Here is a 23890-nt window from a genome sequence, read left to right on the forward strand (position 1 = left end):
AGGCTGGGGTTTGTAGAGATTTACTGCTAATTGTAGTAGTGGGAGTATTGCCACTTGTACTGAGTAAAGTGAAATTCTGACTTGTATGTCTGACCTAACACTAGAAGAAAGTATGGTAGAAAATATAACCAGTCCTGCTTAAAATGCATCAATGTTTTAAACAAAGTAGCTTTACAATCCTTAAAAACAATATTAAGGAAAAAATTGAAATTCTAGTTATGTCTATATGTGATTTTTTATTTTTTAGTTAAAAGGTTAAAAGAATGATCTGTGATTGCACTTTCACTAAGAACTAAATAGCAAATTCTTCAAATGTATTGCTTTTTTGGGTAATCTGATCAGATAAATGCCCATAAAGAATCATAAAGTGTAATAAACTGAAAGCACAAAGTTTGGGATTAAATGTCATAGAAAAAACATTTTGTACTTATACAAATGAAGCATAATAAACACTATATGCAGTAAATGGACTGGTACACTCTGCCACCCTCAATTCTGAAAATGATCCAGTAGGGTTGACAGTGTATTTGTGTATGCATTGTAACCACTGGGGGCACCACCAAGCCTCAAACTCCAGACCCATGTCTCTGGGATCAAAATAAGTCTTTATTGAACAGTACCTTTAAAAGGCTTCTTTTCACACATCTTCTCTCTTCCACTCCTCCCAGGGGAGAGTTGTCCATCTTCTCTCTTGCCCCCGTCTCTCTTGTGAAGTGGATGGCTTCTTTTTAAATGACAAGCCAGAAGTACTTCCGGTCCAAACTACTTGTCTCTGGAAAGCACTTCCGGATCAGGCAGAACTTGAGCAGTCACTTCCTGACAGCTCCCCCTGGTGGCCCTCATGGAACCTAAAAAGGCAGTCTTATGGGAGCACAATTCCCATGGTGCCCTTCAGGCATCCCTACCAGAGTTCGGAATATAGGATGCTGCCACCTATTGTATGGGGGAACAAACCTGTATGTTAGAGGCAGTCTCCCATTATCCCATATACTGTATGTGGTCTCTCGACTAGGAAATAGTCCATTTTGTCCTTTGGCATCCCAGATTGTCTTGTGATTCCTATTCACTGCTTCTGGGATGCCAGCACTGTTTCTCTTCCCATCTGTACAATTCATTATGTTGGCCTCCTGACTTGGTAAGTGAAGGGAGTCCATCTTGACTGGGATGCCAGTACATTTGTTACAGTATGTATATCAATATTTTTAAGTCATTTAAACTTAAATTTGACATTAAAACATTTTGAGTGTCACTACTATTCCATTAAACAGGACTGCTATCAAGGATCTCTTCTCAATACCCTTTTCTCTTTCTTTTCTTTCGTCAGGCCAATCACATCTTGACAAGTGCATGAAAGTGGTTTGCGTTCTAGTGATGCATGTAGTGGGCAGGTTATTTTATATTTCTTTTTTCATAACATACTTCAGGCATCAATCAGGACAAACTTTCTTCACTCAGGGCCTTGCAGAGTTTTTTTTCACTATTGCATAAACACATAAATACTAGCTGTGTCACATAACTCAACTGCATAATGCATGTGACAGTTCTGAGCGACATAACTTGATAGGCCTGTAAGTTATTAACCAAAATGTGAGTGTTAAAAAAGAAAAGCTCTATGATTGCACTGCGCAAGTCCAATCAGACAATGCAGGGACAGAAGCAAGGTATACACCATGATATATTTATTTTGTTTGCCAAATTCTTATTCCTGACATTAGATTGGATTAGATAAACTTTATTATTCCCAAGGGAAAATTCAGATGCCCACAACAGCAGAATCATAAAAAACAAGGATACAGACTCACAGGACAGATAATACATCTAATCAATCAATCAATCAATCAATCTATCGAGCAATTAATAAATAAATAGATAAATTAAACCAAGGTGGATGCACTGAATTGCCTGATAGCAGTGGACAGAAAAGACTCCCATTCCAAGGAGGAATGAGCCTGTGGCTAAAAGTGCTCCAAAAGCACCTTCTGGGTGAAGGTGGAAGGACTCTAGTGTTCGCCCCGTGATGGAGCAGTCTTTCTTGTAAAGTTTGTTCAGGCATTGTACATCTTTTGTGCTCAGGTTGCTGCAATGCAAAACACTGGCTACTATGGACTGGTAGAACATTCCCACCAACTTGCTGCACACATCAAAAGCAAGTACAGACAGCTCCGGCCCTTCTTGTGCAGTGCCACTGTGTTGTCAGACCAGTCCAATTGGTTGTTCATGTGAACCCTCAGGTACTTGTAGGTTTGCACCACTTCTACGTCCTCCACCTGAATGATGACTGGTCTCAGAGGCTCTTTGGCATGCCAGAAGTCCACCACCATCTCTTTTATGTTGGTCTTCTTGAGTTGCAAGTTGCCCCTGACCACAAGACAAAGTCCTCCACAATCTTTCTGCACTCTGCTCTCTTCCTTTACACCTTCCTCATAACTGCAGCAAAAATAATTCCACATAGGTTGAAATTTCCAAATTTGCTTAATCAGGGTGCAGAATCTATTACGGACTCATAGGTTCTGAGGCAGTTCCTTCACACACACACACATGCACATCCATACATATACACTCACACTCAAAAGGAGCGATTTAGAATTGCTACTTAATCAAACAAAAATTTTTGGAATTTGGAAGTAACACTGGAATAAATGGAAAAACGTGAGAGGACAAGCAAACAAAAATAAATAAATAAAAGTTACAATCATACACTGCCACCCTTTCCAAGTCTATTTCCTATCTTGTGCCCAGCACTGCTCCAGCCCTAAGTATCCTGCTTTCGATTAAGTAGGTTTGAGGATGAAGAGGATGAATAAGGAAAATATAAAACCAAGACACAAAACAACACATTTAAATTATGCAAACGTGTTTCTGTGCAATTGTTCTGTTCAGGCTTTTTCTTTGAGGAACTGACTCGTTTTATGATGCCAATTAAGCTGAATGATTTTTTTTAACCATAGTCAGTGTAATTGAATAAACATTGCATTTAACCCGCTAAGCATGAATAACAAAATATTTACTGTAGTATTTTACATATTTTTATTGAACTTAAAAACTTATATTGTATATACACTGTATATATACTGTATATATATATATACATATATATATATAGATATATACAGTACATAAATGAATGAAACTATGACAGAAGAAACAACAGCTTTGCATCACTGTTCAGTAGGTAGACAATTATCTTCAAAGCCCATGAAACCAGTGGGCTCCTCTAAACACCTACGTCTTCTGATTTGGTGTGGGCAACTCAGCACAGCACTCTTTCAGCTTGCTGGGTCACATTATGTGTTTTTTTTTTCTTTCTCATTTAACTAGAAGAAGCAACGCATGTTGCTAGTGCATATATATATCTGTGTGTGTGCTTTCTGCCTGATCTCATGCTAAAAGTCGGTGTGTGCTTTCAAGCAGATGCTATTTCAGTGTGTGACTCCTCTTTTCTGTTACATGTGCACTTAAAGGTCTTGAGAGAGTGCAGCATATGTCAAAAAGGGATTTACAGACTTATAATTTGTTGTGCTTTTCCAGGTATGGCAATAAAATGACAAAGCATACTTAATTTCAGCCTTCAAGTCTAGCACCCTATTTAGTATGCACCCCTTGTCCTCAGTAAATGTCCCCAGTTCTTTATCAGACTAGGCTGTATGCCTGGATGACTCTCTCTCTCTCTCTCTCTCTCTCTCTCTCTCTCTCTCTCTTGCTCTCTCGCTCTGTGCTAACTCCCCCTCCCCTCCCTGCTCTCTTCGCTTCCATTCTGTCTCAATCTCACTCCAGCAGACTACAGCTCAGAGAAGCCCGTGCTTACAACCGTTGCCAAAGAACTTGTGTGTGAAATTACAATAACAACACTAAGCCTTTTTTAATTTGTGCAGCATATGAATGTTCCTTCTTTATTGTGAGCTCGTGGGATTTCTGCTAAACCTGTTTTAAATCTTTTTTGCTTTACATTTTTGAATTGCAATCTTTGATTACATCTTTTATGCCAATTAAGAGAGCCCTGAAATTTTTTCCACACCTTGGCTTAACTGACGATACACTTACTGCAGGTTCGTACAACCTGTCCTCAGAAGATGAATGATAGTGCGGGCTGAGGGGAAAAAAAATCCCTCTCGTCAGGCTGAATATTCCTAAGGTGCTGCTTGTTTGCCGGCAACTGGAGTTCAATGAAGATTACCCTTCTACCCATGGACCTGTGTCACCTGACTTTATACCTCCAGCTCAGCTTGAGCTACATTAGAGGCACTCCACCAGTTCTTGACATATAGATGCAGATGGATAAAGCAGCAAAAAAGCCTGTTTTTTCCTGTCAATTTCTCTTTGCTTCTCTTCTGCTTTTCATAATTAAGAGACTCTGTGCTGGCCTGGAGAAAAAAGAAAAAGAGCTAACTTTCCAGCTTCACTGTGAATCCTGGGGCTCCAGTCTAAACTAGGGATATCAGTAATATGCCTATGTCGGCACCTGCTTGTTTCTGGATTGGAATAGAAGGCAGCCACAGGAGTCAGCCCTACTGGAATGGTGTGCACTAAATGTGAAGGATAACAACTGACCGACAGTGCTGGTTTCATTGCAAGGGTTTATTGCCTCTGAGTTGCCTGTCCCTCTGCAAGGTCCCAGACACTAGTAGCTGCCACCGGGTGGAGATGGTGGTGTTTGTGTAGCTCTGCAATGGATAAAGTGTCCCCTGCAAAAGCAGGTAAGAAATTAATAACTGACCATTTGCTCAAGGTTGCATTTATTCAGGAATGCCTTTTTTTGTTTTACATCAATTGAAAACTGCTGCATGCTTAAGATGTTATGCTTATACAGATAAACAGTATACAGAGCTACTAAATGTATTTGAAGTTCTTGCTGCAACCAGCACCCTGCATTTGCAGCTAGACTCTGGGGAAATATAGTAGAAGAGGACAGACCCAGGCAATAGAGGACACCTTCTGTTTATAACTGCAGCCTTGTACCCCATTTAAGCAAGCGGGGCGATGGCAGTGCCAAGAGTTGCACACTCTTTGCTTTCTGTGGAACACACACAGTCCTTGTCAGTGACTGGCATGACAGATGCATTTGAAAATGGCAGTAATTGACAAGCAAAAACAAACCTTGTCTTTGCAGCAGAGCCCAAATGCTATGCTATCAGTGTGGCTTTTGAATCTTCAAAAGCTGTCAGAGAAGGGGGTTTAGTGACATACAGCTTGGAGAGGAAAAGCTGGCATTTAGAGAGCCACTACAGGGGCTTGGAATGTGGCCATGAGCTACAGGTTGAGGGAAACATGGCTTGTGTGTGTAAAAGGGCTTTCAGACTTACAGCTTTTTGAATGTGTTTCACTGTTTATCCTGGCTGTTTAGGTAAAGCATCTATCTTTGCAAGGATGTAAGGGTTTCATAAGAATTGATCGATGAGTTAAGTCAATCACATAGTTTAGAGTCCAAAAGTCAGCAGTGCATTTGACTGAAACAGAAAAAAAATCAATTGCTCATTTTGCCTATTTTTATTTGTCATGAAAAAAAAATTAATGTCACTTATTTTTGGCAATTGGTACAGTTTATGTCCTGTTTTAGTTACATTCCTATTAAGAGCACGATTTAAACTTCCTTCTTAAACCAGAACTGGTCACAATTGCCCATTTTTGTTTGCAGTGATTTTATCTTTTCAATTTCTGATAAAATTTTCTACTTCCACAGTTCCATTTACCAGTTCTATTTTTAAACCAGTGACGAGTGTACAAAGCTTTAGGATAAAATAATATTTTGACCAATTTCTTGATAGTAATTGACGGCAGACATGCCCTGCACTATATTGTGTATTTCTTACTGCGTTCTTGTATATCAAATTAAAAAAACAGTAAAAGAAAAAAGTCACACAGCATGCACCTTTGTGGTCTGTATTCTAGTGAAAGTAAAATTACTTTCATGTACTGTAAGGTCTAAATGCAATATGTCAATCAGTGAAAACTACAGTCGGAGAACTTAAGTAAGCTGCAAAATGATCATGTGACCACCTGCAAGACTCTCCACTCAGCATGTTTTCATTAATGAAGATGTTGATATTGACAAACTACAAACATCAATCAGGCAGCGCTGAGCAAGACAAGAATAGCTTCTTCTTGTTTTCAGAGATACCGTAACAAACAAGATACAAAAATATGAGCAAATATGGGATAAGAAACTGACGATATGTGGAAATATGAATTTAAATTTTAGGTTTCACTGCAAAACCTGGTTGTTCATTTTGGGAAAAGAAAGTTTTATTCACCTTTATAGAATTTCAATGGACCATGTAGTTTATGTGTGTGCAGAACCAATATGGTACAGAAGTTAGATTTTCTGTCATACAACTCTGGAGACACAATCTGCTCGCTGTCCTTGCAGATTTTTCATGGTTTCCCAGTGTTTTCTGCAGCTTCTCCTAGTACTTTCTTTATCCGCCACCAGAAATTTAGTTAGACAATTAATTATTATAAGGTTACAAGTTAAATTTGTAGCCATGCTTTGACTCATGCTATATATAGTATGTGTTCATTGAACTAAACTGTCATTCATTCCATTGGTGGCTCCTGACTTCAACCTAGGCTTCCATAACACCCTCTGGTGAAAAAAATAAAAATCAGATTCAGGAAAATTACTAAATGAGTGAAGATATATAAATGTGTATGTGTGTGTTCAAATGTATATATTATGAATGGATGCTATAAAATGAAAAAAAAATTATGCTGGTTTATTGTTTAGTTACCAATTTGCTGCATGCGTTTGTCAATACACTATTTTCTGCCTTTTTGATGGACATTTTAAGAAAAGAAACAAGGCCATAGTGAGGTTATCTAATTCATTTCATAAGAAGGAATGGCTGCATAATTTGTAGACAGTCAAGTTTAGAACAAAACCCCTTAGAGTTCGCCTAAAATGTTTTCCTTTTAGGACTTGTCCCATGGCCATATTTGTTACCACCCTTAAACTACATTTACTGATGGGTTTGCCATTATTACAAGATATCACTCAAATGTACCACGGTGCAATAAGAGAACACCTCTTCAAGCCAGCCTGAGTCTGCTTAGGACCACTAGATCTTGACATGCAAGGTGTCCAAAAATAAAAACCTCTGTGGACAATTGAGTAAAAAAAATCATGAAGGGCACTAGAAAACAGTCAATCCTAACAGATTCCAGTTTTACTTCACCTTTTATAGATGGGGCAGAGCTAAGCAATGGGTGTGAAATCATAAATGGCTAGGTACACATCATAAGACTTAATAGAAAAGCCAGCAAGAAAAGTCAAAAGCCCAGTGCTATTTAGTCTTGCCAAAAGGAGATAGCATACAATCTCATACTTGAATAAATTAGCATCTAGGATGTTACTGGCCTTTGAATTTGGGGACTGTTGTTGATTCTTGGTTGAGCAGCCACTGGGATCCATGAGAGTTGTAGGCTGATGTCAAAATAGCCACAAAGGGCTCAGGGAGTGATTATAGATTTGGACACCACAGTAGAGTTTAAGTTGTTATCACACCAGTGGACCCATTTGGTGTAAGTTAGTAGGAGAGTTTGTTGTGAACATTCTTTTATGGCAGAATGAGGTCAGGTTCTATATGTAGATAAAGAGAGGGGGAAAAGATAGAAAGGTACTGATGGAGAAAATGGAACTGATTCTTAGATTCTTAGGTGATACTTGAAAAATGGTTAAGTAAGTAAGCTACATCAACATGTACACAGTTCAACTGCCTATGTCCAGACATAGTAGGGTAGCTAATGCTTTGTTCATCTTTTGTGAACCTCCTTTGTTCTGGGTGTTCTCTATTTGTACGAGTAAACCTTACTTTTTATAAAATAAATAGTTTGTTGATATAAATGATCTGTCTTGTCAATATTGCAGATTTCAAGAGATGCCAGTAGAACAACTGGGTGCACTCAGTGTTTAATTTGTAACTTCACCAATTTAGCATTGCCAAACCACCTAACTTGCATGTCTTTGGAAGTAAACTGAAGCACCCAGAGGAATCCCATGCAAACGTGGGGTGAACAAATGAACTTCACACATGGAGGAGCCAAGACATGAACCCTGGTCTCCTTACTGGAAGACACCAGTGCTACCACTGTGCCACCTGAGGAATTATTAGTTGGTTTTGCAGGGTTTGTGTAGATGGATGATGGAACTAATTGACATTTTGCCATTACCAATGCATAGCATCATTTTAACATTTCAAAGAATCATATTCTAGTGTATTTTCTTTGTAAAAACAAAACTCACATTAACATATTAAATGATATGCTTCTATTAAATGATCCATTTGTCAACCCACACATTCCATTTTTTACATATTTGCATTTTTTTTCAGAAAATGCTATATGACTAATTACAAATGTACGCTGGCAGCTTGTTTACCTGTTCATTTGCTGCATTAAAACAGGTTAATCACAAAGAGTACCGACCAATGTCTTCCAGAAAATTAATAGTTTGTCTTTTCCTTAATCAGGCTTTGTTTCTAAAAAAAAAAGCAATAAATGGTATTTACAGGTATATAGACCACCCAACCCCCACGATACCTTTAACAGGCTTCTTTCTTTCACAATACAGTCCAATATAACTCTTTTATTCTTTCTCATCCACTATTTCCCAGGAGAGTGTTGTACACCTTGTCTCCTGACTTAAGCTGATTTGGGTGAGGTGAGGAGCTTCTTTCTAATCTGGACCCAGGAGTACTTCTGGTACATCCACCTGAGAGAGGCGCCTGCCCTCAGTAGCTTCCTCTAGTGGCACCCAAAGGCCCCAACAGGGCTGTCTACCAGAACTACTGCTTGCATGCATTCCTGCAGGTGTCCAAAAGGGAGCCATCCTAAAGGGATGCTGCCACCCATCATACTGGATGAACACATGGCCTCTCAAGTAGACTGTCCTTCCTCTATAACATAGAAAAGATATCACTAACCGACCTGGCTAGAATGCTCATCCATCCACCTTCTTCTCTATAACAGAATCTAAATGTGTATAACAATTTCTTTGAGCCTTCATACAGAGCTGTGAAACAGATTACTCGTATTACATTATAGCACTGGAGACATCTTTAGTCTAAAGCTTTCACAAGCAAAGTCAAGTTTGTAGCAATTTTTGAAGTATTTCTTTTTTTACATAGGCATTTCCATGCTGTTCTCTAAATGAGAGACAGCTTCAGTTCCCTGTCTCGGTACACTTGCTGCTTTACAGTATCTTGAAGTTGCACACATATTGTCACACCATATTGAAAACATGTGCTTGCTTCCTCTCTCTCTCCGATTGAATCTAGTGAGATAAAGGGTCGACAGTACCTTGTAGAATGCCACTGGTTTTAGAGTTGCACTTTTTATAGTATGATCTTAAATTTTGAGCTTTTTTCTAATTTTCTAAAAATGCTTCTTGAAGATTTGTTTTATTTTTCTACAGAATTACTTTTGGAAGTAATGACACTATATTGCTTCATCACAAGACCTGGTATTGCTGAATATATTTCCACTGATGACTTTCATGTTTCATACTACTTTACTTTTTCACTGGTTATGGTATATGTCTAGTAATAGTCACACCTATTACTAAAATAAATAGAGTAGGAAAAAAAGTTTTGATCTATGATACTGACACTGTGTCCAAATGTACTTCCCACTTTGGGAACAGTATTGCAAAGAAAGGAATCCGCTTTCTTCAACCATGAGTTGAATAAGTAACTTAGAAAATAGATGAAAGGAATGGTTAATGAATCCAACCTTGCAAAACAGTTCCAAAATGTAAATTAACATTAATGCAGCAATCTGCACAGATACATCTCACAAAGAATGCTGCAGTTTATCTACAAACCCACACCTTACCCATGCTCTAGATTTTCAGGTGAATTAAAAAGATAAAGACAAGCAGAATAGTGAAAGGAAACCAAGACGAAAAGGAACAACAAAATACATGAAACTCCTCATGCACCAATGGTCTGACAAATGTACTGTATGATTTTTCAGGATGAGCAGTCATCATCCCAAGACTAAAAAACTTTAAGAATGCTTTATTAATTAATGGCGAATATTACGGGTGGCACAGTGGGTAGCACTGCTGCATTGCAGTTAGGAGAACCAGGTTTGCTTCCCGGGTCTTCCCTGCGTGGAGTTTGCATGTTCTCCCCGTGTCTGCATGGGTTTCCTCCCACAGTCCAAAGACATGCAGGTTAGGTGCATTGGCGATCCTAAATTGTCTCTCGTGTGTGCTTGATGTGTAGGTGTGTGTGTTTGTGTGTGCCTAAGGTTTATTTCCTCCCTTGTGCCCTGTGTTGGCTGGGATTGGCTCTAGCAGACCCCCGTGACCCTGTAGTTGGGTAATGCATGGATAGATGGATGGTGAGTATTAAAAAACTCCAAATAAGTTAAATCATCGTTTCTCAACTTTTAAGTATTTGCGATCTGAGTTTTAATAACAGTTTTAATCGCGCCCCCCCCCTAACATTTTTTTTAAATGTAGATGCATATTTTATTATACCTACTTAACTTTTATCGACATTTATCTAACTCTATATTTATTGTTCTAGTATCAGAATGTAGTTTCAGTTAATTTGTTTTGGTTTCAACAGATTTTTTTTCATATTTTTGATTCTTGTTTTCTTTTTTTCACATCTTTACGGCCCCCCCACAGGTTGAGAACCACTGGGTTAAATTAAAGAGACTCCCATTCAAGGGATTTCCTGTTTGTCTCTGAAATGGTTTTGCTAATTACAGAACCCAAGAATTACAGACCCACTCTTTTGGTATTTGTCAAAATAAAAATACAGTGGTCATAAGAGAGGGAAAAGGTACAGAAGAAAGAAAATCAATTCTACAATTTAGTAACATAGAGAATAAATTTAAGATTTAGAGCAAATGGCAACAGCATTTCTGAAATTTAAGACCTTTTGTAAGAGTGTGGTAGAAACAATGGAAGAACAAAGGTAGCAAGAAGAGCCTAAGACAAAATCTATCTTGTGATCCTTCTAAAAAGATCTTGAATATATTATAGATTATTTGAATGACAATCTTATATTCCTACATTCTGAAATATGGTATTTCATTATATAGTTTATAGTTTGATGGGTCTGAGCTAAGAAGTAGCTCTTTATAAGATTTTTGAAATAGTAAGGAATGCTTGACAGAAAATTGATTGTATTGAGTGTAAGAAAGTTATATATATATATAAATTGTGGAAGAATGTTATAATGTAACCTCATGCTATGCATTTTTGCATTTTATATTTTTGACTGAAACTGGAGACAGAAGAAGAGGAAGATGTAAGAAAGATTCAAATTTCCAAGTAATGTGCTTACTCCTGAGGTTTTCAAAATATTCCCAAGACTGAGTATGTGGTAGTTGACACCAAGGCTGGTACATACATGGATGCCTACCAATCAAGATTTTTTTACTGTTATGATATTTAGTGCTACTTTACCATGAAGTCCAGTTGTCTTTATACTAACTGCCAGGTCTAAAAGTATAAGTCATAAATGTTACCAAAGTTATTCTTATTGAGAGGTGTGAACAAAATATTTGTGGAATTTGTAAGTAATAGCAATATTAGTCTCACTTGACAACCAAGAGGTGAAAAGAGTACAAGGGTTAGACCAAGATAACAATGGACACACTTGTAAAGGCAAAAGGAGAATCATTTTGATTAGAGAAACACAAAGGCACAGGAAAATCAGCAATCAGGAGGTTTTTACTTTTTATTTAACAGGGAATATGGAAATAACTGAAGAAATTTCTTTCAGAAGTGTAAAAGCTGACTGGCTATCACATTGGCCTTTACAATTTAATGAGAATAGACCTAGTATATTTCAAATTATTTTTATTGGAAAAAGTTTTCAAATCTATAAGTCAAGTTCATGGTGTATAGATGTCTGGCCGTGCTTCATGTCATATATACACAAGGAGATCATATGTAAAGGGGCTCTAATAGATGACAGACACATTTGAATAGCTCTGTGAGCCACAATGACTGACATCGCAAGAGAGAGAACATAAGCAAAAGTTCTAGGCAGTGGAAACACTTGATGGGGACTTGTAGAAAAGGAAGTGGATGAAAGATAAATACATTTCTAACTAACAACAGAGGATTTAGAATAAAGTGTTTTACACTGGACAAATCTATATTTAAACAGGAAATAAATGGCTTTTTCTGCATTCAGAAAAAACAAAGTGCAGGAGGTTTTTAATGGATAGCTGCCTCAATAACATTGCTCAATCTACATAAGTATGTGCAGAATACATGGAAAAAAGCTTTTTTTAATTTTACTTGCTGGCAGTTGGTTGATACAAAAAAAGATTGCTTTTGAAAAATGTTGATCCCTCCCGGGTCATTTTAAATTAATGTAACTAGCCATTCCCCTATCCATTCACATAATATATTACTTCTACTTATCCATTTACTATTTTAATAGTTTATTAGGTTCTGTGTTACACAGAGCTAGTGTCATTTTACAAGAACCAATCCTGCAAGGGGCATCAGTGCATTGCAGGACACACCTATTCATAGCCATTTCAGGTTTGCCAGTTAAGTTAAAATTCAAATGTCAGGTGTGTGGGATAAAAACTGGAGTATCTTGGGAAAAACCCATGCAAACTCAGCCTATCAGTTAATAGGTGAGGATTTGAATCCAAAACTCCAGAGCTGTGAGACAGCAGCACTACCAACTATGCCACTATGTAACCTTTTGACTACTAATCTATGTACATCAATGATATTATTGTGCTTGAGGTCTTACTAGTTTGTAATGCCAGGAACATGCAACAGTGCCAGTCAGCTCTGGTAATAGGTAAATATCTGTCAGTTTAACAGACACTTTCCGGGGGCACCCATGTTGGCTGGTTTTTCCCACATCTTTGGAGTACTGGAGCAGAAATGTTTATGGTTGGATAGCCTTCCTAATGGCAATCTGCTTTATTTGTCTTTTACATGATGCTAGAGGGACATTAGAACATTAGGATAATGTTAACAAGAACAGTCCAACAAGTTTGCCAGTGCTATTTTTACCTGATTTCTCTTAATTAATATTTTCATGTTTTGAAGGTGTCCAGCTTGTGTCTACCACAATTCTTGGTAATTTATTCTATGTGTCTATAGTTCTCTGCATGATTGAAAACTTCTTGACATTTGTGTGAAATTTACTGTTAACAAGCTCCCATCTGTACCCCCAATGAAGAATTCATTTTTAAGGAGCTCTTATCATCGTAATAACACTTCAGCCATGTCACTTCTTAATCTTCATTTACTGAAACGAAAATGGTTCAACTCCTTTAGACTTTCTGAATAGTTTACATCTTCTACAATCAGCCAAGTCACACATATCTGTACTTCTTTCTAGTGCATCTATACCTTGTTTGTAATATGGAGAGTAAACTGCACACAAAGTATTGATGTATTGATCAGATGAATGGATTTTATATATATATATATATATATATATATATATATATATATATATATATATATATGTTTATCTATACTAATAAAAGGCAAAGCCCTCACTGACTCACTCATCACTAATTCTCCAACTTCCCGTGTAGGTAGAAGGCTGAAATTTGGCAGGCTTATTCCTTACAGGCTACTTACAAAAGTTAAGCAGGTTTCATTTTGAAATTCTACGTGTAACGGTCATAACTGAATCCTACTTACGTACATATATACGTCCATAGCCTGCAGCTCAGTCGCCGTGTGAGGCGGCTGCATCCCCCATCCCCACGCCTCCCACATAATTGGCTGCCTGCCCATATAAGGTCGTCCTTCACTCCGGTCTCTTCATTCCCTTCCTTGCTTCGCCACAGTATTCATGTCTCCCTGCTGATAACTGCAGTCTTTTTATTTAATCCATGGCTTCTCTGCTGTTTTATTGTGCTGATAACTACAGCCTTTTTTTTTAATCTACGGCTTCTCCGCTGTTTTATTGTTCGTTTATTACACTTATAGTTATTGTGTAGGTATTTTAGACTTAATTTACATTGTTCAGGTACCCATTTCCTTTATCATTCCAACTGTACCCCCATTAACATGTCTATCGAGGTGATCACCATAGAATCAAAGAACTGTAACTTATCGAGTGGTTTCCATGCCCGGAGATGCCGTCTGCCTTTTCCATTCTCTGTGTTACATATTGCACGGCCATGTCAGGCTCACTCTTGATATCCGGAGGAACATTTTGTCTTATGTATTGAATGACTGGGACAGGTTCAAGGTGTGGACTGATGACGATACAGGAGATAATTATACTACACAGGAGTACTATAAGAGTGAAATGCTTAAACCCTTCACCTATGCTTCTGCATGTGAGTTGATGGCTGCCACTGAATTGTTCGGTTGTTGCTTTCAAGTGTACCAAAATGGCCAAATATTTTACACCTTTGGAGAACCGCCAATGCCTCTTAAACATCTTAGATTCACAGGTGACAATTTGAGTAGTGGACACTTTGATGTTTATGAATGTTTCAGCTCTCAAAAGCTGGATGCGAAGTTATCGATCAACCTGGTTGTACTGTATGCTTACAACGCTTGACAGATGCCGAATGTCACTTCAACACAAGTCCTGCAAATACTAATGTAATTGAAACAAACCATGAAACTCCAACCAATTATGACAGCAGCAATCCAAGCTATGAGAAAACAGTAAAAAGGAGGCATGTCAGATGTCGTGGTACATTTTCTGATGCAGCTAGACGGAAACAACGTGACACTGCTGCCAAATACTCACAGAAAAATCCACAAGTCAATAGACATGCTGTCGCTAAACACTCACAGGCAAATCAACAAGCACATAGAGGCGCTGTCGCTAAATACTCACAGGCAAATCCACAACTTAATAGAGACTCTGCCACTAAATATTCGCAGGCAAATCCACAAGTTAATACAGGGAATGCCTGTTAAACATCTTAGATTCACGAGTAGCGATTTCGGTAGTGAACACTTCGATGAATGAAACCTGTTATCTTTACAACGGTTGACAAGCACAGAATGTAACTTGAACAAAACACGTCCTCCAAATACGAACCTGATTGAAAGAAATAATGATAATCAAATCCTTGATGACAGCAACACTCATAACAGTCACAAAGCAATTACATTGTCAATCATGTTACGTTATTTTTAAAATGTTTCCTTTTCTTTTTCATAACTTCTTTAACACACTACTTCTCCGCTGCAAAGCGCAGGTATTTTCTAGTATATATATATATATATATATATATATATACAGTATATATATATATACAGTATATATATATGTGTGTATATACTGTATATGTCTATATATATATATACACACAGTGCATCCAGAAAGTATTCACAGCGCATCACTTTTTCCACATTTTGTTATGTTACAGCCTTATTCCAAAATGGATTAAATTCATTTTTTCCTCAGAATTCTACACACAACACCCCATAATGACAACATGAAAAAAGTTTACTTGAGATTTTTGCAAATTTATTAAAAATAAAAAAATTGAGAAAGCACATGCACATAAGTATTCACCGCCTTTGCCATGAAGATCAAAATTGAGCTCAGGTGCATCCTGTTTCCCCTGATCATCCTTGAGATGTTTCTGCAGCTTAATTGGAGTCCACCTGTGGTAAATTTAGTTGATTGTTTATATATATATATATATATATATATATATATATATATATATATATATATATATATATATATATATATATATATACATATATATGTGTGTGTGTAGATATATGTATATATATATGTATGTATATATATATATATATGTGTGTGTGTGTGTGTGTGTAAAATGTTTTTCGTCGTGTCCAGAAAACCACTCCCTTCCACACCTCTCGCTCAGTCATTACTGTCTCTGACCCAGCCTGGTGCTAATTCGCCCTTCAACGCAGTGGGTTATAATGGAAAGGCAGAAATGCAAAAGATCTATTCAAGAACATCACATTTTGAATCATGATAGAAAAAAAAAAGCAAGAGCTGATAAAGAACATTGAAAAAAAAGAAAATAAACAAAATAGAACTGCATATAATAAAAATCCAGAACAAAGAGAATCGTCCAAAAAACGAAAAAGAAAAAAAATCCCAAACAATATGTGAATAGAAATGCAAAAAAAAACATTTATAGAAGGTAAGTTAGAGAATAAAGTAATTCATAATACTGTTTTTGACGAGGCGTTAATGTAATTAAATTTTTTATGTACTTTTTATTACGCTTTACTTTTTTACTTCTACTTTTACTTTTTTACTGTCATTTTTTACTACATTTTATTATTCATTGACTTTTAAAATTGGCAGTTGTAGTGAAATACTCAAGTAACTGATTTTCTATCTATAATAACTAAGCACCAAACAGCACTCCCGCACCCTGCATACAATTCTATATACCATCTCTTTAAATACAATCGCTTTCTCTAACGGAGGAGTGACCCGAAGCCCTTCTAGCGGCTCATCTATGAGATAGCAGGTGCCCAGCGCCCACCCCCTGGTGTTGGTGAGTGAAGCGAGAAGGGGGAGGAGCCTCCTAGTATATAATATAAAGACTTTAAGACCAGCACTGTTCAAACCCCACCTTACTAATCCACCCCCTCCTTCCTCATTTATTATATATTGCCTTTCATTCCTATATGTAATCATTTTCCTTTGATGATGACACCTGCTAGGTGTTGAAAGTTCAGGAACAAAAGACTATTTTAAGATATGTGATTCATTTTCTACCTTTGTGGATTATTTTATTAATTCATTCATTCATTCATTAATTTTTTATGGTCGAATGGCAGTTAAACCTGTGTTCAAAGATTAAATCCTTGGATTAAAATGCATGATGGTGTTGCAAAACGGAAAATACAGGCAGTAGCCTTCTCTTTAACAATACTGTTATGTGGTTAAGCAGGTCCTTGCTTCACATGGAGCTCCAAGCTCTAGGTTAGCTCCTCTTAAAGTGAGACGCCTCCTTCCGGGGATGACCAGCATCAGTTGCCCTCATTGGGGATCTTCTCTGAGCTGTGGAGGCAGAAACAGATGACAAGATTAGCGATAGCATCCCCAATTACTTCAGGGTGCTACTACATACCTCAGCTGAGCCTGGAAGGATACCCACTGATGTGCATGTTTGACAGTACATATCATAGGGGTTGTGTTTATATGTAAGTAGTCCTTATTCAATATAATATATACCTGTATATTGTCTTCTGTACAAGTATTTTTCTGCAGTAATAATATAATCAGTTTCTGAACTTGTTCACCTAGTAAAGGATTAAAGAATAAAAATAACTTTTAAAGGTCACCTGCTTGACCTACTATCTGACACTGGCTATTCCCAAAATTGTTATTTGAATGTCTTAAGAGATGACAGATTACTTCATTTGTTACTGCTAAAAGCACATAATATAAATTAACCCTTGTCTGAGCATCTACTAAATGGCAAAAAATTTTTTTTGGGTGATTTCAGTTTATGAAATATATAATTCTTGTTATGCTCATAGTGTGGAACTAAGATCAGAAAGAACAGTAACTGATGCGTGTCTCTTGCATAAAGCACCTGCATGTCTAGCTCAGTTCAAGTACTGTGAACTAGATAACAGCAACATACCAAATCACTGTAAATTGGTCAAATCTGAGCGAATTGCAGGGAAATATCTGGAGTTACCAATGATGCGATTTTAACAGAGAAAAACTCTGGTCCACAGTGAGTTTGAATCTAGCTTTAATGATAATGATTAGAGTTTCTATAGCATTATAGAACACCATTTAATTCCTCGTAGTATAAATTCCTCACTAGAGCAGTTGAAGCAGTGCCTGCCAGATAAAGAAGTATGCCCTTGTGTTTCTACCTTTCCAGTCTTGTCTTTGGCTTTTTCAGTTTTCTCTCTATATGTCGTTTATCTGTGGTGACTTATGTTCCACCCAATTCTTGCCTGTGCAGGAGTCTGACATCTTCTGGCACGATGGGTATCAATAAATACAATCTTCACCTTAGAATTTTTAAATTTGCCTTGAGTAAGTTTATAGTTGCTCTGAGTACATCTGGAATTGAACCTTTGCAAATGAATCCACAGGACTCATTACACTTAATTTTCATATGACACATTTTTTCATTGGTGGTTCAAGAATACTTTGCCTAATAGATTAATTGCAGCATTGTCCACTATTAGGTGTTTTCATATATGTGGCATGTTTAAATATTTTTGAAATGTTTATCATCTCTGTTTTTAGTATTTTAAGGAAAGATAGCACTGCTGCCTTGCGGTTAGGACACCCGGGTTCACTTCCCGGGTCCTCCCTGCGTGGAGTTTGGATGTTCACTCCGTGTCTGCGTGGGTTTCCTCTGGGTACTCCGGTTTCCTCCCACAGTTCAAAGACATGCAGGTTACATGCATTGGCGATTCTAAATTGTCCTGTGTGTGTGTGTGTGTGTGTGTGTGCCTTGCGGTGGGTTGCGTCCTGCCTGGGGTTTGTTTCCTGCCTTGCGCCCTGTGTTGGCTGGGTTTGGCTCCAGCAGACCCCTGTGACCCTGTAGTTAGGATATAGCAGGTTGGATAATGGATGGATTTTAAGGAAACTAAATAATTTGTTTATTCATTTGTTCTCTGCAATTTGTATTTATAGCTTTTATTTTATACCAGAAATTCAAATCAAGATTTAAAATTAAACATTTTCTTAGCCCAAAATGCTGCTAGTGCTGTCAAATGTTAGGCTGAAGGTATCACTAAACTGTAAGAGAATGCCAAGGCCTTTTCAACTAATTCTATCTTTGTATTTCATTTTTAAAAATTAAGATTCAATATTAACAATAAAAATGCAAAGTTGTACACATGCAGCATATCAGCTAACTTTTTTCATTTTTCAAACTTGGTAAATCCACTTCTGGGTCACATGGACCTTATCTTTTCCTCACTACATCAGACTCAAGGCATGAATGCACACTGGATGGGGTATTGTCCCAGGGGCACACTCATCTACACACTCTCTGGATCACCAGTTAATCTAACATGCATGTGTTTGGAATGTGGGAGGAAAACTGAATTAACCAAAAAAAAAACCAACTGTGGAGCATGAAAAGAATACACAAAGCCAGTGAATGGGCTAGAATTCAAACTCCTATTTGGTTTAACTATATATATATATATATATATATATATATATATATATATATATATATATATATATATATATGAATTCATTATATTTCATTAAAATAAATTGAAATTGTTTTAAATGAGATTATTTTGCAGATAAGCCCATATAAATTATGAATAGTAAAAATTGTTTATAATTCTAGATACAGCCACATGAGTAAACTTTTAAAAATAGTATTGTGTGATTTAATGCCATAGATTCATACATTTTCTGAAACCTGCTTATTCCGTTATGGCATGATTGGGATCAGAAGCCTGTCCTTGCAGCATTTGTCATAAAGTAGGAAGTAAAACTGAATAGGATGTCAGACCAGTTCAGAGCTCACTCATAAGTCCATTCACATTCAATCATAGTTGCCTAATAAAAAGTCATCTTTTTTACCAAACATTCATGCATTTGGGATATGATAGAAACACAGAGTACCTAAATAAAAACAATGTGGACATGAGAAGAGATCCACGCACTTGGTGACCAAACTGGGAAATTAATAGCTATCGCACTGCAAAATGTGCATTTTTCACCCTAACAAAAGGATGTGTTTGTTTGAGTATTGGTCTATGTGTCTGTCCAGTTGCTATTTCTCTGTCATTCCAAAAGATGGCATGTCACAAACATTTATTGTAATAAAATGCATTCCATTTGTCATTCCAACAGATGGCTCATCACAAACATTAACACTGCCTTTACAAATCCCATTCCAAATGGCATGTTACAGTGACATATGCATTGCATTTTTCATTCTAAAAGATAGCACATCATAAATATTAACCCTGCTTTTACAACTTTTATACCAAGTAACGTATAACAGAGACATATGTGTTTCATGGTGCACTGAAAACGTTAACACTGAGGTATACGTTGATTCAATTACAACGTCTTAGACAGGTAGCACAGCTAGGTTATAAATATATTCATTATACAAAACACAACAGTTAACTGCAATTTCTTTTATATTATTTTATTTTTTATTTTATTAGTTACTTTTCAACACATTTTTCTGCAACTTTAGTTAAATAATGTGGTGTAATTACAGACATGTTGCATCTTTTAGCTATTTTTTTCACAAAAAAAAAAAGCCAAAACATTGGACTCTTTTTAAAATTAACCTTCTGGATATTTGTTTATATCAATGGGGTAACTGGAAAGGGAAAAATCATTTAATGTTTGAGTTATAGACTTTCATTTTAAATCCCTTGTACACAAACAGGGAGAAGGAAACCGTTAAAGGATAAGGTGGAATGATTACAAAACTGTGAAATAAATATATATGTGGTGTAAGAGGACATTTGGAGGAGAAGATGATGTTGGAATGGGGTGGATGAATGTAGAGAAAAATATTCCCCTCGCAATATACAAAAATACAGTTTGAATCATTTTCTTTGAAACAAAGGAGTCAATGTTTTTATAAACTACCACAGTTTTACAGCAAAAGTTTCTGAAATATGAGAAAACCAAAAAGGATGCATTGAGTTTCCAATGACCATCTTGATCATTATTTTCTGCATGCCCTAGATGCTGCGATTTGAGCCTTTCTTTATCCATTGTTTTGACGTGATGATAATAGAATGGAGGTGAGCATTGCTCCTACCCTTGATCTAGCCTTATGATTTTGAAGCTTTTATTGTCTGCGTTCCAGATGATTAAACAGCTTCACTTAAGTCTGGATCCTTTACCTTATGTCACTGATAGCTATGCCCTCAAGACATTCACATCATAAGGCACTGAAGTCAAAAATGCTTCATACAGTGTGTTATGAATTGTTTCCTTTCTGCACTTCCTTGAAAACAAAAAAATAAGAATAAAGGTCATTCACGATTTATACACCCTTAAGTGTCCAAATACAGTTTTCCAAGAGCAAATTAAAACTAATGAATAAGAAGAGAAAGTGAAACATGTCTATTTAAGAGTGGCACAGTGGTGCCCAGGTAGTGCTATTATCTGGGGTTTTTGTCCTGGGTGCTCTCTGCATGGAGTTTGCATGTTCTCCCCTTGTGTGCATGGGTTTCCAAAGACATGCAGGTTAGGTACATTGGCATTGCTAAATGAATAATAATGATAATAACTAATAATGCATTTTATTTATATAGCACCTTTCCCATGCTCAATTGGCTCTAGCGTGTGTTTGTGTGTTCACCCCACGTTGGACTGCTGACCTGTCCAGGGATTGTTCTTGCCTTATGGCTGATGCTTGCTTGGATAGGCTCCATCTTTCCTGTGACACTACTTATGATAAGCAAGTTTGGAAGATGGATGGATTAATGGATGCCTATCTATCGAATTCTCTTAGATCTGAAAACACAACAGTGCAATGTGGGTGCCATAGATTTTCTAAAAAAGAATGTGCACTGGAAATTTAACATATACTAGAAAATGGAATAAGTAATATTTTTGCATATGTATTTTTTTTCTCAGTTTTTTTTTTAATTAAAATTGATGTCAATTAAAGTAGAGTTGCTCAAGTTCCATGATACTTTAAAAGTAATCAGCCTTTCAAAGAATACTATGCTTTATGGTGATTGAAAAACAGAAAAAAAATGATTTCTTTGTAATACAAAAACCAATAAATTTTGAATGGCAAGAAAAAGATATCAAGATCAAAAGATACGATACCTGGCAGTGTAATACTTTAAATCAGGAAGCCTGCAAAATTAAAAGCAATATTAAAAGCAGTATTAATTAAACTGTTCCAAGTCCTTGCTCTCTTATTAAATAGCCAAATGCTATATATGATAAATATTGACAGAATTTACTGAGGTTTTGCTTATCAGCAGTAGCTGACAACAGTTTGCATCCTAATTTTTTCATATACTGTACCCTGGCAGATTTGAAAGTCAACATTTGCTGCTTTAACACTCTGATATCAAAGAAACATTTTGACTTTATGTTGAAGTGCTCTGAATTGCTTTGTAAAGCAATTTCTCATTGTACTGGCCATGAAAGATTCAATAAAAATAATATTAACTTATTAGTTTAACTATTTGGCTTATACTCAAGTTAGTTCAAATCATACATCTCATTACCTGTAAAACTTTCAAATGCAACTGACAAACCAAATTAATATTTTAGAAAGTAAAGTAACTGAGAAAGATCACAGTGAGTTTTTTCTCCAGTGTCTAAATTTTTCTTATTTATGAGCACACAGTTCTTTAGAATTAAAATGCCTACCAATGTCTTCTTTTCTTCAATATTTAATGGTCTTTTTCAAAATTAGCATACTATTTCAACAAAGGTAGAGAGGAGTATAGTACACACTGCCTTACTATTATTTGCTTACTTTCCTTGTTAGACTAAAATGTACTTTTTGCATAATCTCGACACATGTTAGGGCATTGATGAAATGTCAATGTCATGGTCGAAATATGATGTTCTTTTAATTGGCACAAGATGATTCAAGTATTTTCAGTTCTGGACATTGATTTAAGTTTAATCTGTCACCTTGTTCTTCACACTTTGAATGTCAATTATTTTTTCTTGTTGGATTACCCCTAAGTTAATTGTGTTTTGCCCAGAACCTGTTCTGCCTAGGTTAATTTGAGTTCCCTCTGGTAAATTTGCCATATTTCAAAGATTTGCTATTGGGTTGACTGACAGTGCAAAGCTGACCTGGAGCAATGGACTGGTGACCCTGTGTACACTGCCACTCGGAGAGCATCTGGCAACCTATGACTGTGAATTGGAAGGAAACAGAGAGAACAAGTCAATAAATGGGTGGTTTTAAAGTGTGTTTTTTTTTTTTCTGGCAACCAATTTTATCTTCTACCTTTAACTGAATGTTTTCCTTAATTATCATTGATAGACTCAACATCAATCTTCATCACAGTACAGCAAAAAAAAGTGTAGTGTTGTGTATTCAGATGCTACACGGAATGTTTTTTACACAAAGGGTCAGGCTGTGATTATAACTTAATATATACATTTCACTATCAATCAGTTAACATGAAGGAAGAACTCAAATTGGAATCTGGGAAACCAACTATGTATGCTTGTGATATTAGATAGGAATAAAAGTAACAAGCTGGTTAAGTCTGCAGATGATACCAAACTAGGTGGATAGCATACAGGATTGGGCAGATTAAATTTAATGTCAGCAAATGTAAAGTATTACATACAGGAAGTAAAAATTTTAGGTTTGAATACACAATGGAAGGTCTAAAAATAAAAAAAGTACACCTTATGAGAAGGATTTAGGAGTCATAGTGAGCTCAATACTATCAACCTCCAGACAGAGTTCAGAAGCCATTAAGAAGGCAAACAGAATGTTAGGTTATATAGCGCCTTGATGTGTGGAGTACAAGTCCAAGGAGGTTATGTTCAGGGTTTATAATGCACTGGTGAGGCCTCACCTGGAGTACTGTGTGCAGTTTTGGTCTCCAGGCTACAAAAAGGACATAGCAGTGCTAGAAAAGCTCCAGAGAAGAGCAACTAGGCTGATTCCAGGGCTACGGGGGATGAGTTATGAGGAAAAATGATAAATGAGCCGAGACCTTCCAGTTTATGCAAAATAAGGTTAGCAGGAGACATGATTCAAGTGTTTAAAATTATGAAGGGAACTAGTACAGTGGATCAAGACTTTAAAATGAGTTCAACAAGAACATGGGGACACAGTTTGAAACTTGTTAAGGGTAAATGTCACACAAACATTAGCACAGAGAACCATAGACACATGGAATAAGCTTCCAAGTAGTGTGGAAGACAGTAGGATTTTAGAGACTTTCAAAACTCGACTTGATGTTATTTTAGAAGATGTAGCCGCATAGGAATGTTGAGCTTTGTTGGGCTGAATGGTC

At 36.7% G+C, this 23890-nt stretch overlaps 1 protein-coding gene across 5 annotated transcripts in view; it reads left to right on the plus strand.

Annotated features, from left to right (window-relative positions):
• Positions 1-3800: 3800 nt before the first annotated feature.
• Positions 3801-23890, plus strand: part of frmpd3 (FERM and PDZ domain containing 3) — a 781596-nt gene continuing 761506 nt past the window's right edge. For all 5 annotated transcript variants that reach the window (XM_039765859.1, XM_039765862.1, XM_039765860.1 and 2 more), the window contains exon 1: positions 3801-4694. The gene's annotated coding sequence lies outside the window, so the exon portion shown is untranslated. The remainder of the gene's footprint in view (positions 4695-23890) is intronic.

Source organism: Polypterus senegalus, chromosome 10, assembly GCF_016835505.1.
Source record: "Polypterus senegalus isolate Bchr_013 chromosome 10, ASM1683550v1, whole genome shotgun sequence".
Taxonomy (NCBI): domain Eukaryota; kingdom Metazoa; phylum Chordata; class Cladistia; order Polypteriformes; family Polypteridae; genus Polypterus; species Polypterus senegalus.